Consider the following 18,084-nt stretch of genomic DNA (forward strand, 5'->3'; position numbering starts at 1 on the left):
TTCCTAACGTTTTTAGGAATGAATTGGGAAGCTTGAAAGACTCAACATAAAATTAAGATTCGATACAATTTTTCAGTAAAGTTTGTGAGGTTCCTGTTAATGTTAGATAAGAAGTGCTTTGTGAGTTGAATAAGCTTAAAGTTCAGGGTATCATTGAGGAGGTGGAGAGTACGGAGTGGTTGGCCCCGGTAGTTTTAGCAAGGAAGTCCAATGGTTTGCTTAGGTTGTGTGTTGACCTCAGGCAATTGAACAGATGTGTGATAGTGGATAGGTACCCATTGCCCAATATTTCCCAATTGCTGTTAGAATTCATTTTGAATTGCTTCGTTTCTTTTACACGTGTAAGTTTGAGCTTTTGTTGTCTCTGAACGCACTGTCTATCACATATGTTATCTTATGTATATTTGTTTAGGTAAAATAAGCCTGGTTCCACGCCATGGGCTTGCAGCTGGTTTCTTTCCCTAACTGGGGCACTGTATTCATTATAATTGTGTGTTCAAATAACTAACTGACCTCGGCTGTGGTATTTTGGGGAGGGAAAGGCTGATATCTATACCTTTGAACAACGTAATCCTTTGAAGGGTCTCAAGAATGTGGGGAGTCAGGCAGCTGCAGAAGGGAGGCAAGGACAAGGCTGGGAATGGAACAAGTGTGTGGATACTGATTAACTCCTTAAAAATATCTGTATGACGTATATCATTAGTTACACATTTTATGTATCCTTTGATGTATGAGTATAAATATCACTGTTAAACGCTTTATGTCAGCACACTTTACTTCGGGCCTGGGATGCCAGTGGTAAACCTGTCCTCTTTGCTGCAGCAAAAATAAACAGACCTTTGGTCATTGATTTTTCACTCCGGCTCTCCGTGTCAAACTCCTTTGTAAATGCATTTGTAAGTATCTGCAAATATGTGCATTTGACAATTTGGCGCCCGAACAGGGACCTTCCAGTGGATATCTTCAGTAGCTCTGTCACGAGACGTGCTGCCAGTGGGGGGACGCCGTTCCGGAGGTGTAGATTCCAGGGGCCCCTGCACAAAGACTTAGTTTCTGAAGCAGCTGCATCTTATCCACCGGGCAGGTTTCCCCCCGTTTTCTCATGATGTCCCAGCGAAGTCCCTGAAACATCGGTGTTTATCTTGACGGATTAGTCTGACACGGGCGGCCGGAGAGAAATCCAGGAAAAAGCAGATAGTCAGGTAAGACTGTTCCTCGCTGGCTATTTGTCTGCTTTAACTTGCATTTGAGAGAATAATTGTTTTTGGATAACTTATCATTTTTGGGAATGATTAGTTCTTGGTAAATTTGCATTTGTACAAGGTACCATTTGACAATTTGTATTACATGTGTTTTTCTTGTTTGAGTAATTTGCCCAGGCCTGGAGCAATTTGTAAGTTGGTAAATATTTGAAAAGGTTTTCTTTGGTGCACATTTGAAAAAGGGTTTTTTTTTTTTTTCGGTGCAGGTTGCATTTTGAAATTTGGTGCGTGTTGCATTTTTAACAAATTAAAAGGTTAGATATGGGAAATAAGAAATGTTGGCAAGGGTTATGTCTTTGTTTTCGCCGAAATCATGTGCCACGTTTAGATAAAAAGCAACCCATTCCAAAAGAGGGAACACCAGGGTGGGACATGTTAAAGGATTATGGTTTAGAGAATAATTTGTATAATAGTATATGGCGCAAATATACTAGACATTGTCCTGACCTCCAGTGGCCGGAGGATGGGTCTTTTGATTTAAAGAAACTAACCTACCTACAGGAATGTTTGTTTCATAAAAAGGCTAGACAACATATGTTTGAAGTATACAGAAAATGGGAAATTGAGGCCACCAAAAGAAAAACGAAGTCAGATAAACTGTTAGAGAAGGAGAACCGGAGAACCATCATGCAGAAAGCCGCCCTGTACCACCATTCCCAAACCCAGAAAAGAATTGAGTCTGAAGATAGAGTCCATAGGGCCCAGGTGGAGGGAAGTTATGTATCAAAGCCAACAGAACCCAAACATGCATTAGAGGAAGATGAGGTAATGCTACAGCTATTAGATAATAGCCCTACTGCACCTCCACCTTACACACCCCCTGCAGTAGCCCAACCTATCATGGGGGCACAGCAACAGCAGCAAGGGCAAGGGCACAATTTGGGAAATCCAGGTGCACCACTACAGCAGCATGTGCCACAGCCACCACAGCCTCTAGCTCAAGCCACCCAAGTAGCCCAAGTCCTAATCCCTCCGCCACCTGCCCCACCACTACCAGCCAACACTGCAAGGTTACCAATAATGTCCCCTGCCCCTAATACCCCAAATGGACAACGCCGACGGTGCACAGCCACTCACTCACTTTCACCCATATGGAGCACACCTATGAAGTCGATTTCGCCCCCTGGTACCCGCTCCACTATTGGGGATTGGGAAAAACGGGTTATCAAGGATCAGTCAGATAACTGGATGTCACATCTTATTTACACCCACACCGATATTATGGACACAATACAACAGATGTCACATTTTGGACAGCAATTAGCACTGTTGTATATGATTGAAAAATTGGAGAGGGATTGGAAGTCTTGCATTACAGATTCTACCCCTCTCCCTTATGAACAAGAATTAAACCAATTATGGCGGGACAGTAGGGCTTGTATTCTTGATAGTAGCAGCATAAATGAGGGAGTACGCATTTGTGTCATAGCCAGGGAAGATGTTCTAAATAGATATGACAAGGGGTACCCAATGAGGGAAGTGCACCCTGATATGCCCACTGCAGCTGCAGTCGCAGCAGCAGCTGCCGCCGGACAACCAGCTCCCGTGCCGGTGGCCCAATTTGTTCATATACCATGGAAAAGGGAGGAGGTAATGGCTATAAAGAAAGACTTGCCAGACCCTCGAAAGAATCCAGCTGGATTCTATCGGGACCTTAGAACTGCCATTTCCACCACAACCATGACTCTCAAAGACATTGACTATTTTTTTGGTGTTTTATTGGGTCCTGAAGTTTGGCATAAAATTAGAAGAGTAGATGATGCACCTACTTTGGGAAATACATGGGGGGGTTTAGAAGCACATGAAGCACAAAGGGCACCAGGAACCCTGCCGCATCAGGATATTTTAGATTTACCTAATCGGATATTGACTAAGTTAGAAACTGTTATACCTCTTCAGACTGTGGATTGGGGAAAGCTTGCCACTTATAAACAGAAAATAGGTGAAGATGTCCCAGATTATTTTACTCGAATTGAACAAGCGTTCATAGATTTTAGCGGTCAAGACCTTGCCACCGTAACAGGTGTCACACTATTTGTAGAACGCTTTGTTAATGGCCTTCTACCTGAAATATCACAAAAATTAAAAGCAACAGAGAGTTCGTGGATGACGAAGGGACAGGCAGAGATTTTGCAGATGGCGCAATACTATGAGAGCAGGTACAAGGAAGAATTAGAAAAGAATGAGAAGTCAGTAAAAGAATTGAAGAAAAAGGTATTATTACAGCAGGCATACCCTCAGCGGGATGCAACCCCTCAGCAAAGGGGTGGCCCACCAAGGGGACGGGGAAGGGGTCGAGGCCGAGGTACATCTGCACCACCCCAAGACCGCCGATTAAATATCAACCAATGTGCCTACTGTAAGCAGGATGGACATTGGCGTGATACTTGCCCATTACTGGAAGGAAGGCAAAGTATGTCACTTCATAGAGGGAACGCGGCAGGTAATGCACGAGGACGAGGAAGAGGTAGAACTGATCAGAATTCGCAGAATGAGAATCAGGTCCCGCGTAACACTAATATTTTTGACAATGCATTTGAACGACAATATTATGCTGATGATTTCTTTTCTGAATCCTACAATTATTAGGACAGCCACAGACAGGGCCAGGGGCGAGTAAGTATTCCTGTAGATCAAAATGGTCCCTACATTGATGTAAAAATCGAAGGAGAGGGCCATAAGTTTCTTCTAGATACTGGTGCCACCAGAACATCTATTGCACATTCTGCAGTCCCCGGGGCTCCCCTGTCTGGGCTTCATACCACATCAATTGGGATTTCTGGAATCCCCGTGGTGAGCCCCATCTCAACACCTATGAGAGTAACTGTAGGCCCATTTACAGTACACACGACACTCTCTTTAACATCAGGTTGCAATGAAAACTTGTTTGCATTAGATTTGTTAAAGAAATTAAATGCAGTTATTCACTGTTCAATGGATGGTGTCTATGTAACTATGGATAGTGTTTCCCCAACTCGGTGCATGTTCTCACAGGAATACGACTTACCCCCAGAGCTACAGGAAATAGACCCTCGCTTATGGGCCAAAGGCAAGAATGATGTAGGCATTATGGATATCGACCCTATTGTAATAAAAATCAAACCAGGTGCCCGGTTACCTCGTGTTCCTCAATACAAATTACCTAAATCAAGCGAAAAAGGGCTCAAGGCAGTCATATCTGATCTTGTGCATGCAGGTGTCATAAAGGAAACAGTGAGCAGCCCATGTAACAGTCCAATCCTTCCTGTTGTAAAGAAACGAAATGATGCTAATAGATTAGATGGTGAGCAATCATTTACTGATAACACAGTATATCGATTAGTTATTGATCTCCGAGAAATTAATAAAATAGTAATTCCCCAGTTTCCCGTGGTCCCAGACATGAATAGTCTTTTCACCATGATCCCACCCTCTGCGTGTTTTTTCACCGTAATCGATTTGAAGAATGCTTTCTTTAGCATTCCAATTGCCGAAGAATCTCAATATTTGTTTAGCTTTGCGATTTTTGGTAGATCATTCGCGATGACAAGAATTCCACAGGGCTTTGTTGAGTCCCCGAGCATATATAGTCAATGTCTTAAACGTCAATTAGACCAATTCAATCCACCTACAGGCTCTGCGTTGTTGCAGTACATTGATGATATTTTAATTGCCTCAGATTCCATGACACAATGTAAGACTGATACTGTTGCATTATTACATCATTTAGCACCTCTGGGCCATAAGGTGTCCCTTCCAAAATTGCAGTATTGTAGAGAGGAGGTCACCTATCTAGGACACCTCCTCTCTAAGGAGGGAAGGAGATTACATCCAGACAGAATTAAATTGGTTCATACAATGACTGCACCACGCACCCCTTCTGAAGTCCGAGCATTTTTGGGATTTACATCTTTTTGCAGACAGTGGATTCCAAATTTTTCACTTATAGCAAAACCATTGACTGCTCTGACACTTTCAGATGTGCCCTCTCCTGTACCTTGGACTGACAAATGTGAGGAGGCTTTTCAAGAATTAAAAAAGGCGATGTGCTCTGCTCCTGTATTGGGTAATCCGGATTACAGCAAACCATTTGTTTTATTTGTGCATGAAAAGCATGGCTGTACATTGTCTGTTTTGACACAGGCCCAAGGTGGAAGACAACGCCCTTGTGCATACTTCTCTTCCACCTTGGACACTGTGGCGCAAGCTTTGCCTACTTGTCTTAGAGGAGTGGCTTCTGCAGCAGCTGCGGTGAAACAAAGTGAAGGGTTTGTTGGTGGCAATCCGCTCACTGTGATGGTTCCTCATGCCGTTGATATTTTGTTAAACAAGACACAGACGCAGCACCTCACCAGTGCTCGTCTAACGGGTTACGAATTAACATTGTTCAGTCCAAATATTACTTTGAAGCGGTGCAATGTCTTGAACCCAGCTACGTTACTACCCCTCCCTCAGGACAATGTGGAATTTGATCATAATTGCATTTTTGCCACTGAGGAAGAAACTAAGGGACGGGTAGACTTGACAGACACTCCCCTATCTGACCCACAGGGAGAGCTGTTTGTAGATGGGTCTTGCTTCAAGTTACCAGATGGTACGACCACTGCAGCCTATGCCGTCACCACAGTCAAAACAGTGGTTGAATCTCATAGAATCCCGCAAAATTCGGCACAGGCTGCAGAATTAATTGCCCTCACCAGAGCTTGTGAAATAAGTGAACATCTTAGTGTTAACATCTACACTGATAGCCAATATGCGTTTGGAGTAGCTCATAATTTTGGGCGACTCTGGGCGAATAGAGGCTTTATCACGTCACATGGCACTACCATCCAGCATGGCAACTTGATTGTGACACTTTTGACTGCTCTCAGTCTGCCCCGTCAGGTCGCAATCATTAAGTGTAGTGCCCACAAAAAAATTACTGATGATATAGGACGAGGAAATGCTTTTGCAGATGCTACAGCGAAAGCAACAGCACGAGCACCATTTGACAATGCATATGTTGAGAGTAGCATCAAGGGAGAGCCCCAGTACGAAGTATTAGAAAATACCATGCAGTGTGTGAGAGATATTCAAGCAGAAGCAACAGCAGAGGAAAGGGAACAGTGGGAGAAGAACGGTAGACTAGACAGTGAGGGTTGTTACACAGATGACACAGACAGAAGAAGATGGATGTTACCTAATTGCTATGTACACGCTATGGTTACTATGGCCCACAGTCCTGCACACATCAGTGCCCAAGGCATCAAGACAACTTTGGACCATGTTTGGAGTAATCCTCTGATATCCAAAGCTGCTAATAACCTGGTTAAAAGTTGTATGGTGTGTGCAGTGCACAATGCAGGAAAAGGGACCCCTACGCCCCCTGGTCACTTTGCCCCTCCTGATCTCCCTTTTGAAGCTATACAGATGGATTTTATCCACATGGAACCGTGTAACAAACTGAAATACGTGTTAGTGGTAGTATGCATGTTTTCAAAATGGATAGAGGCCTACCCATTAAAAGACAATGGTGCTCTCTCTACCGCCAAAATATTACTAAAAGAATATTTTCCTAGATACGCCTTGCCACGATTAGTCTGGAGTGACAATGGCAGTCATTTTTCTAATGAGGTAATGGAGAAGGTCTGTACCGCCCTTAACATCAAACATCGATTTCATGCTGCAAATCACCCACAATCAGCGGGCCTTGTAGAAAGGTATAATTACACCTTGAAGAGCAAAATAGCTAAGATTTGTGCTGAGACCAACTTAAAATGGCCAGATGCTTTGCCCCTAGCATTAATGTCCATCAGGATGACTGCCAGTAGCAAGTCACGATTATCCCCCTATGAAGTTGTCATGGGGAGGCCAGCCAATATCTGGGGGGTACCACGACCAAAGAAGCTTTCTGAAGTGCAATATCCTTTGTTTGTAGATTACTGTAAACAATTGACTAAAGATTTGCGTTTGATCCACCAACAGGTCAAGGCCAGCCTACCGACTCCTCTTGAAGGCCCTGGTCACCCTTTTAAGCCAGGGGATTGGCTTATGACAAAGAATTTTCAAAGAACCAACAGTCTTCAGCCCAGGTGGCGGGGGCCAGCCCAGGTACTGCTTGCAACACAGACAGCGGTGAAAGTGGAAGGAAGGAAAAACTGGATACATGCTAGCCACTGTAAGCGTGCACCAATTCCACTACAGAGTACTCTAACAGCAGAATTACCATTGTCTCCTGATTACAGCGAAGTAGGGAGACAGGAAACACCTCCACAGGTTTCAAGTGCTACTTCTGCTCCTGCGGTGACACAGCAGCCCAGTGACGAAGAGTTGCTGTTTGAAGATCAACAAACTCATCGATACAACCTGCGTCCTCGCCCATCCAAATGAACAGAATTTTGAAGGTGCGTAAGGTGGTGACCCCTACGAAAAGCTACATTTACATCACCCTGATAGCTCCTAGCTTGGAATTGCAAACTGAGGTCTCTTCTGAATGGCCAAGGAATCCTTTGCTCAGCAGAATACGGCACGCCTGCCTTTGTGAAATACAGTTCCCCGCTTTCACCGCCACCGGCATTTCCGATGCCATTGATGTACCAGCATTAAAACGAGCTATCCTCACTGTTGTTACGCACACTTTGGGCGACGAGGTTGTAAATGACTGTGATGACTAAAATTCCAGCATGAACACGGGTGACTAGCCTGTGCAACGACACCAGAACATTGGTCAGAACAATTGTCTCAACGAGAACACAAGTATAGTGGGATGCAGCTTGTGCAACGCTATTCAATCAGTGGGTAAATGGAGTTAACAGTTCTGTGACTGGCGAGAAAGAAAAAAAAAAAAAAACCAAGTACCAGTTCTACGGAAGCGGCCAGCCATTAGGGTTGGTGCGGTTTGTAGTCCCAGCGGTAAAAAAAAAAAAAAAGAAAGGTGCCCTTTTTCTGTTTAATACCCAAGCACATCACTAATCTGGTTGAAAATTGCTGGCCTCCGCCCTCATTTTGCTGAGACACTGAACGAAACTGACAAACTATACTGAAGACTAACTTTGAAGTATTGCGACTTACTCACTGGGAGTTGAGACTCACCAGGAGTTAAAACTTGAAAAGGAGAAGCTAAGGGACCTAGGATCAAGCCAACCTCTATTGTCCTGGACCAACCAGTGCAGCCTAACTGCTAGAGTGTAAAGCACGGCGGTGCTGAACCCTAGTGGGTGTGAACATTGAAGGAAAAATTTACTTATCTGTATCTATACGTATATGATTATTAGTATAGTGATATCAATATTTTGCATTTACATATTTGGTAATTGTGTGAGTATATTTTTGAACACGCGTAGGCGGTTGAGACGAGTAAAACGGTATCATAGAAAAGTTGTAGGACCAAGGAGAAGAGCACAATAAAATTATGAAGATATATCCATTTGGCAGGACAAATATCCCTCTAGAGAATAGGGAAGAGTGGCCTTATAACTATTTCTACAAAACCATAATGAAGTACCTAGTGACCCTTATGTTAATATGTATAATGTCCAGTGGTGTTGCATCATTGTTGCAAAATCCTACCTTACATCCATTGATAAAGGTTCATGGAAAATTAGCGGAGACATTAAGTCTCACTGACTGTTGGATTTGCCGGCACTTGTCTAGACACCCCGAGGATCCTATAGGCCTTTATGAAGTACCAGTATCACCAAGCGAATATGAAAGAGGGGAAGTGTGTCTTGTACCAAATACCACTTGGAGATGTGACCAACAAGAATATCAATGGTACCCTAGGTGTGCGGTGCTCCCTAATACCCAGGCAGAATACAAGCTCTCCCCGATGCCTGGAGAGAATGCCACACTTAAAATGTTTCCCATATGTTTTGGTACCTATTTTTATGGGCAAAACCCAGAGGCAAAATACATGGGAAAGATCCCTCCTGAACAGTGTGTTTACACTTTGTTATTTGATATAAAAACAGGGAATTGGGATCTTGAAGGAGAGGAGAAAATAGACAGAAATTGGACAGCGTTAATTAATGGGACTCATCAAAATTACACTGTGAATTATTGGAACCTGACTGTGGGAGAAAATGAGATTCTAGTAGATCCAGAAGGATTGTTATATGATCCCTCCAGAGAACAAGATAGAAATGGGAAAAATTCACCTGTAATATTGTCCCGGGTTTTCCTTGGCCCCCTCTGGACGGCTAGATGTTCATATGTTGCACCCTGGGCAAATGTATCATTGCTAAATACAATCTGGGAAGATTACAAATATTGCAATAATTCTGAGCATGACACCCCAGAGGGTGTAGGATTGCCTCGAATAAAATACAGCATTATAAATTCACAAATCCAGGGAGGCATGTACTTCGTATGTGGAAGAACTGCATATAAAGTACTGCCTCTAAACTGGGAAGGGATATGTTCACTGGCATATTTGGCACCCAACATTACTGTGATATCAAATATATCATCTTCCCAGCCCCTTAACATGGGGAGTTTTGCACATAGGTACAAACGAGGGACACCCATACTGGAGGAGCGAAAGAACTGGGTATTTCAAGTATTACATGTTCTTATTCCCGGATTTGGAATTTTCGATTTGCAACTGGCAATGATGAATATGTCAGCTGAATTAGCCATTGCATTTAATGCCACCAGAGAGGCCATAGGAAGTATACAGGTAGAGATAAACTCTGCAGCCCAATTGGCGATACAAAATCGGCTTGCCCTAGACTTGATTACAGTACAACAAGGAGGAGTATGTGTTTTAATCCAACATCAGTACCAGCAAAAGTGCTGTTATTTCGTCAACAAGTCATCAGAGATAGAATTGAATATTGGGAAAATAAAAGAAGCAGTACAGGTATTTGAAAAGGGGGGCCAATATGAAGGAGGCGATTGGAGTTTATCATGGTTATGGTCTTGGTTTGGGGGGTGGGGCTGGTTGTTTAAAGACATACTTTTTATAATAATAGCTATTGTATTAAGTTGTTTATTAGTGCAGTGCTTACCTGCTCTCTGTTCCTGTTTAAAATTGTGTAAACTTCCGCCAGTGAAAATACTAGAAACCAATCGAGCTATGATGCAGAGAGAAGAGATAACTTCCCTAATGGCTATTGACCCCACTGTCCTCACTGCAGATACTGGTTGCTCATACCCATCGGTTGTTTATGTCCCCATGAATGCAAATTTCAATGAAGTGGGAGTAAAATTCAACATATATGAGGAAATTTAGAACTATTCAAACGTTTATTATGTTCAGAAGAAAAAAAAAAACTCAAAAAGGGTCGATTGTTAGAATTCATTTTGAATTGCTTCGTTTCTTTTACACGTGTAAGTTTGAGCTTTTGTTGTCTCTGAACGCACTGTCTATCACATATGTTATCTTATGTATATTTGTTTAGGTAAAATAAGCCTGGTTCCACGCCATGGGCTTGCAGCTGGTTTCTTTCCCTAACTGGGGCACTGTATTCATTATAATTGTGTGTTCAAATAACTAACTGACCTCGGCTGTGGTATTTTGGGGAGGGAAAGGCTGATATCTATACCTTTGAACAACGTAATCCTTTGAAGGGTCTCAAGAATGTGGGGAGTCAGGCAGCTGCAGAAGGGAGGCAAGGACAAGGCTGGGAATGGAACAAGTGTGTGGATACTGATTAACTCCTTAAAAATATCTGTATGACGTATATCATTAGTTACACATTTTATGTATCCTTTGATGTATGAGTATAAATATCACTGTTAAACGCTTTATGTCAGCACACTTTACTTCGGGCCTGGGATGCCAGTGGTAAACCTGTCCTCTTTGCTGCAGCAAAAATAAACAGACCTTTGGTCATTGATTTTTCACTCCGGCTCTCCGTGTCAAACTCCTTTGTAAATGCATTTGTAAGTATCTGCAAATATGTGCATTTGACATTGCTCATGATGATTGGTGATGCAAAGGTCTTCAGCACCATTGACCTGGCCTCAGCTTATCATCAGATACAGCTTGATGAAGATTCTATGAATCTCACTGCTTTTATAACATCTTTTGGTACTTTCAGATACACCAGGCTTCCTTTTGGTTTAGTCTTGGCATCTTCCATGTTTCATAGAATCATGGAGAGGGTGCTTAAAGGTCTAGAGGGAGTTTGTGTATACCAAGATGATATTCTGGTGTATGGTAAAGATCATGCAGAACATGGTATTAGGGTCAGACATGTGTTGAAGAGAGTGAGTGATCATAATTTGACTGTCAAGTTGGAAAAGTATAAGTTTGGTTCCAAAACAATTGATTATTTAGGTCACACTATATCTGGTGAAGGTGTTGCCTCTAAATCTGGCCTAGTAAATACCATTCATGCGATGTCTCCACAAAAGAGAAGCTCATGAGATTCTTGGGAATGATTGAGTATTATAATAAATTCATTAAGAATTTTGCTGAGATTATGTACAATATGAGAGGTCTTTTGAGGAAAGGGGTACATTTCGTGTGGAGTGATGTGGGAAGAAGAGTTTAAAATGATCATGGACAAGCTATCTTTAGTTCCTTGTCTCAAGAATTTTGATCCAAAGAAAGTTCCTTCATTACAACTGATGCTAGCCTCAAAGGGATGGGTGCTGTCTTACAACAAGGTGGGTGTGGGCCGCAGAACACTATTATGTTCTTGTCATGGAGTCTTAAAGGTGCTGAGAGCAAGTACTCTGTAATTGAAAGGGAGGCACTTGCTGTTCATTGGGCCATTAAGAAACTAAAAAAATCTGTTGTGGGGCACCACTTTGTCGTAAGGAAAGATCACAAACCTTTGTGTGAGGTTTTTAACAAGCAAGGGATAGATTCTATCTCCTCTAGGATTTCTAGGTGGGTGGTAGATCTTCAAGAGTTTAATTTTGAAGTGAAGTATATTCCAGGTGTAGACAATGTCATTGCAGACAGTCTTTCTAGGTTAGTATCTGAGAATGATACGGGGTTGATAAATGATTGAAGATGTATGGATGATGTAGATCTAGTTTGTGAGATTGATCGAGGTGTGATTGCAAAAGACAGGTGGCGTCGTGAATTTAAGAATGATTCTACACTACAGAGAGTGATTGACCTCATCAAGAGTGGTTGGACGTACAAACATCAAGGTGGTGATTTGTGCAAGGATTTTTGGTTTGTTAAGGACCAACTGGCTACCAGGGATGGGTTGTTGGTGCGTGGTACTAGGCTGGTGCCACCAGACACTAAGAAAGGATTGCTGGATACAGCTCGTGAGAGTCACACTGGTATCTCCAAGACCAAGGAGAGATTGAGGTCTAGTTATTGGTGGCCTGGTATGGATGTTCAAATTGAATGTTTGGTAAAGGAGTGTGTTAAATGTGCTGTATGTGAGAAAAGCATGAAACCAAGAGTTCAACCCATGGTATTGAGAAATCGTCCTGAGAAACTTTGGAGAGACATCGCTCTAAACATACTTGGACGTATACATAGTAATGGTCTGGAATCATATATTATTGTTGTTATTAATTTGTTTTTTCGTTGGCCTGAAATTCATTTTTTGAGAAGTATTGAAACTCCGAATGTTGTACGCTTTCTGAAAGATTTATTTTTGAAGGAGGGCATACCGGAGACTTTGTTGACGGACAATGGGGTTCAGCTTGTTTCCAAAGAAATGGAGAACTTTCTTCGGTTGTGTGACATCAAGCACAAGAAATGTGCGCTTTACCATCCTGAATCGAATGGTATGGTGGAGAGATTTAATAGACTCTTGAAAGAAACCACAGGCTTGGCTAAGTCTCACAACATGAACTGGAAAGATGAGGTCATTAAGATGGTTGGTGTGTACAGATTCACACCACATACAACCACTGGTGTTTCTCCATTTGTTTTATTTCGTGGAAGGTGTCCCAACACTATTCTTGAACCAGGTTGGGTCAATACATTTTTAGATTCTGATGGACGTCCTGTTGAAGAAGCACAAAGGAAGGTGAAAGAACTATCTAAACTGAGGAAAAGTAAGCTCCATTTTGATTGTAGCCATGCAGTAAAAGCCTCTAAGGTGGAAGTTGGGGACTTGGTTTTGATAAAACATCCTGGATCACTGACTGGTGGCAACAGACTGTCAAAACCCATGAAAGTCATCAAAGTTTTCACTAATGCTGTCAAGACCTCGGATAGTTGTATATAAAGGTAGTCTCTTGAAGGATGATTCATCTATTGTTGGAGGAGGCCCGAAAGAAGAGCATGAAGGGAGATACCCAAGGAAGTCTAAGAGGAAACTACAGAGTCCTGCTTATTTGAAGGACTATGTCTAACTCATTCAAGTAACTGTAAGCTCGTGTTAAATCTAACGGGACACTACAGGACCCTGTTTATTTCTAGGCCTATTTGTGATTTCTAAATTTTGATTTCAGTTCTATGGTTTCTCTTTTTCCTTTGTTATTGTTTGTATTGTAGAGAGGGGGGGTGTAATGTTCGGAAATCTATCCTGGAACGGTGGGGTGAACGGCGCTGTGGTGTGACGGTTCGTGAGAAGATGGAGGAGTGAGCTGGGTGTTGGAGTGCCGTGCGGAGTGTTGTCGGCGGGTGGTACGCATTTGAAGAACTTCAGTAATAAAGAGATTTAAGTCACTTACCTTTGTTATACTCCGTTTCAACATCCAGTTAAGTATTTTAATCGCATTTTTAAGAAGGTCTGTATATGAGCAACTCTTTACTTCGTGAACCAAAAAAATTAACTTCCCGACGACAACTAAAATAAAGGCACTCACAAAGGTGATTAGTGAATAACACAGAATCTTTGTTGCAGGCTAAGGCATTTGAACAGCATCACTTCCTAAACAAACTGACCATAAATCAGCAATTAAAATGGCATCCCAACAGCACAGGAATTAATTTAAAGAAGACACGCACTGGAACTCTCATATCTGCAGTCTAACAAAAGGCATATTTGATGGCACATCACCAAAACCTAATGGTAACATAAATGAGGAAATGTAGCCATTCATGAAATGCCAAAGCCTTCACGGGCTGCCAATCCAAGCTATAACAAACCAAGAAAAATACATGAATGCCAACTGGAAAAAAAAATAGATTGACCCCAAAGCCCTCTCCCCTTCTTGTACTTTAGTGAAGAATTAAGACCACAAGGTGATTTACATGCTGAAATATTATGTACCTAGATCTAAAAAGCAATCGTCTATGAACCGAATGTGTACGAGGCTGCATATCAAGCCACAATCTCACAGGAAAAACAACAATGACAAAATAAAAATGTTTTTATCAACCATCTGCCCAAATAAACCAGTTCCAAACATGTAAACAGCATTATTTCCAGCGTAAATAATTCAAATGTAGCAGGAAATCGTGTCACAGACACAAAACCAAAGAAAACTGGGCATAGGAACAGGTGTAAAACAAAAATAAATAAATACAGGAAATGAAAGAATAGAAGAGCATGTATGCTTTTCTTGTTTTTTTTTTGTTGCTAACAGCATGCAGTTTAATATCTACTGAGGTAAGGGTGATGTTATACGCATTTCATGCAAAAAGTGTAAGCTTCTTTAAAAAAATTAATTAAAAAAAAAAAAAAATGGAAAATCAAGAAATTAACGCTCTAGGACCAGCAGTGCCCTGAGCTCACTCTCCAGCGGATCACCACAACTGAATCCAGCAAGCTGTGCCTTCAACTGCTCAGAACCAGGGTCCTCTAACACACCAGGAAAATCAGGCTATATTTTTTAACAACGAAACTGCAAATCTATTATAACATGCCGCCTTCACCTCAACGATGATCCTTATAAGAACAATCTAACATGGAAGCATCATACAAGCTTACAATCTGTTTCTGAGCTGTGCAAGCTAAAATCTTCTGTAGTGTTCAATTGTGTATCAATGAGATTAAACTTCATACCTAAAGGAAACAGAGGAAATGCTATAAAAATGAAAGTGTTGCATAAAGATCAGGACATAAGAGGATCACCATGCCCACAAACAATACATTTGTGGAGTTCAAGAACCTTCCTGCAGCCTTATGGGCACAACTGATCACCGTAATTAGATATATAAGCCACTAAGACAGGCTAAACTACACAATTGCGTGCATAACACCAAACCCAAGGTGCAGAGACCATACTATGTTAGTAAATAAATACTATGGAGGTCATTATGACCTTGGCGGATGGAAAAGCCCGTCCGCCGAAGTCCAGACGGGTAGGTGGTCACCAGTGCATCTGCCTTCCTCCTGGCCCCATTATGAGTTTCCCACTGAGTCAGCGCCCAGAAACAGAGTTTCCACCTGCTGGCCCCATGAGAAACAGTCTACAGCACTGCCACCGGCTCTATTATGAGCCAGAGGCTAAGCAGACAGTGAACTTTGCAATGCGGCTGGCTGGGGAGGTGGGGGCTGCAGTGCCCATGCTAAGTGCACCCTAGGGCACCCTGCACCCCATCTTCGCCAGCCGTTTCAAACTGCTGGTGGAGAAGGGGATGGCAATTCCCAGGAAAGCTGCCCTGGCAGATTAGGTTCTCCAATACTGCCACACCATCGCATCACCAAAAAGTGGCAATTCTGGCGGTCATAATGTGGTCATTAGTCTGCCAGGGTCGTAATAAGGCCCTATGTCTTCCACCACCAACTCTTATGTTCAATGAATGCTCTAAAACAAATAATCTGTAAGCTATAGCTACTACTATAAACTTAAATTTACAGTACAATCTTCCCAATCTACTCAAATGAATTCATGGGAGATAGTCATGGACAAAGGAGGTAAAACAAATCTCAGAGCACTGCTTAAATTATGATACTACTTTGACTTTATGTCCTCCAACGACATCAGCTCTTTAAACAAGATCAGGAGTAGAACAAAATATTTATGCTACATTCAAAGATTCTATGTACCTGAAGTTGTCTGCAGGTGTTTTGACATGAAGGGAGTAATTTAACTATGCAGAAAGGTAGTTCTATGAACATGAAACCCATAACACAGAACTTCTCATGAAGTTGTAACAAAAACACACATTGGCCCACATGTTCCTGCCTCAACAGGAGCTGGCATTCATCCAGTCATGGCAACAGACTTTCAGCTGTCAACACCAGTAGGGTACACAGATGATTCAGCCACTCACCATTTTACAAGGCAACAGCTTTCACCATCATGATTCACAAAGACAAAGAAAGACACCTTACTCATTACACAAACACCAACATAGATAGAGCAGAAACAGAACATCAAAAGCAGCAAACAGGTCAAAAAATAGGAGGCATAAGGCAAACAGTTTCAGGATAACCCTGCAAAAAGATCCAGGCCCAATACTTACACAATAGAAACAGGAGTCAAAGAATAATTTATCACTTCAGCTGCATTTTTCAACAACTACCACCATACCTATTTTACAGTTTCGGTCCTACTTGCTACAATTGTGTGGACAACAGGCAGATTATAATCAAAATGGAAAACCATGCGGAGTTAGGAGAATGAAAAATCTGCTTCATAGCAGATCAATGTATGTGAATTAATAGAAAAACAAAAACATGGAAACCACTTTGGAAGAAATTAAACCATGGAAATCCAGTTTTAAAGGAGAGATCATTTTAAGAAATGGGTGAAGATAAGGTGTAGGGAGAGTTTTTTTTGGGCTCAGGGATGGATGATGTTTAGGAGCAATGAGGGATTTTTAGGGGCTTTAGGGTTCAGAGATAGGTGAAGTTTAGCGGTGGTGTGGGTTATTTAAGGATCAGGCATGGATGGACTTTAGGGTGGTAAGGAGTTTTTAGGGTTCACAGATTAAATTTAGCAGTGGTAATATGTTTTTAGGGTTCAGTGATGGGTGGCATGTTGGGGTGTTGATTTTTTTTAGGTTTGACAATTGGTGGAGTTTAGGGCTTGTGAGTGTTTAAGGTTCACTGATAGGTAGAGTTTTGGGGTGATAAGGGTTTTTAGTGTTCAGGAATGGGTGGAGTTTTGTGTGGGGGGGTATTAAGGGCTCAGGGATAGGTGACGTTTATATACAGAAAGGGTTTTTAGTGTTTAGGGATGGTTAAGAGTTTCAGGTGTGGTGAGTTTTTTTTTTTTTTTTTTTTTTAAAGAGTTCATGGATGAGTGGCATTTAGGGGCAGTGCGGGATTTTAAGGGATCAGTGATGGGTGGGGTTTAGGCATAAAGGGGAGGTTTTAGTGTTCAGGAAAGGGTGGAGTTTAGGGGTAGTAAGGTGGTTTTAGGTGAAGAGGTGAGTAGAGTTTAGGAGTAGAAAGGGCTTTAAGGGTTCAGAGCTGGGTGGAGTTTAGGAATCAGAGGTGGTGGGAGTTTAGGTGCGGTGAGGGTTTTAAGGATTATGGGGTGGGTGGAATTTAGGGGAGAAAGGGCTATCAGGTTTCAGAGATCGTGCAGCTTAGGGATCAGAGATGAATGTAGTTTATGCATTAGGAAGCATTTTTAGAGGCTCAGGTAGTGAGAGTTCAGCAAATTAAAAGCATCCAACGCAACTGTTTGACAATATAAAAAATATATAAATCTGAAATAATGTTTCCTGACGTAAAAGACTGAAATAAATAAAATACCTTCAACAAAAATATTTCTGAAAGTAAGATCTGCAACCATTTTAGTTACACCTTAACAATTAAGTATGCATGTATGCAGAAGCCAATTTCTTTAAAAAAAAAAAAAGAAAAAAAATCTATGAATTGGTTTCTATGAAATGGTAAATGCCATTCTTATTGAAATTTTCCATTAAACCATTTAGATGAAATGGATTCTTAATAATGGTATTTCATTAAATCGCTTTTCTGTGAAATCACATACAAAATCGAACAGATGAGACAGAACCGCTGAAAATTAAGTGACAAAACCAGAAATACTAACCTGCAATGTATGGAAAGCTCAATATACACCGTCTTTCTGACTT

The 18,084-nt window shown here is 41.8% G+C and overlaps 1 protein-coding gene and 1 long non-coding RNA gene across 2 annotated transcripts in view; one reads left to right on the forward strand and one right to left on the reverse strand.

Moving 5' to 3' along the window:
* LRRC1 (leucine rich repeat containing 1) overlaps positions 1-18,084 on the reverse strand; it is a 361,772-nt gene that overhangs the window by 294,969 nt on the left and 48,719 nt on the right. The window lies entirely within an intron of this gene.
* Positions 307-11,072, forward strand: LOC138296554 (uncharacterized). The gene is made up of 2 exons (XR_011203858.1): positions 307-1,202; positions 7,206-11,072. It is a non-coding gene; the product is annotated as an uncharacterized lncRNA (long non-coding RNA).

This window comes from Pleurodeles waltl, chromosome 5, assembly GCF_031143425.1.
Source record: "Pleurodeles waltl isolate 20211129_DDA chromosome 5, aPleWal1.hap1.20221129, whole genome shotgun sequence".
Lineage (NCBI taxonomy): Eukaryota > Metazoa > Chordata > Amphibia > Caudata > Salamandridae > Pleurodeles > Pleurodeles waltl.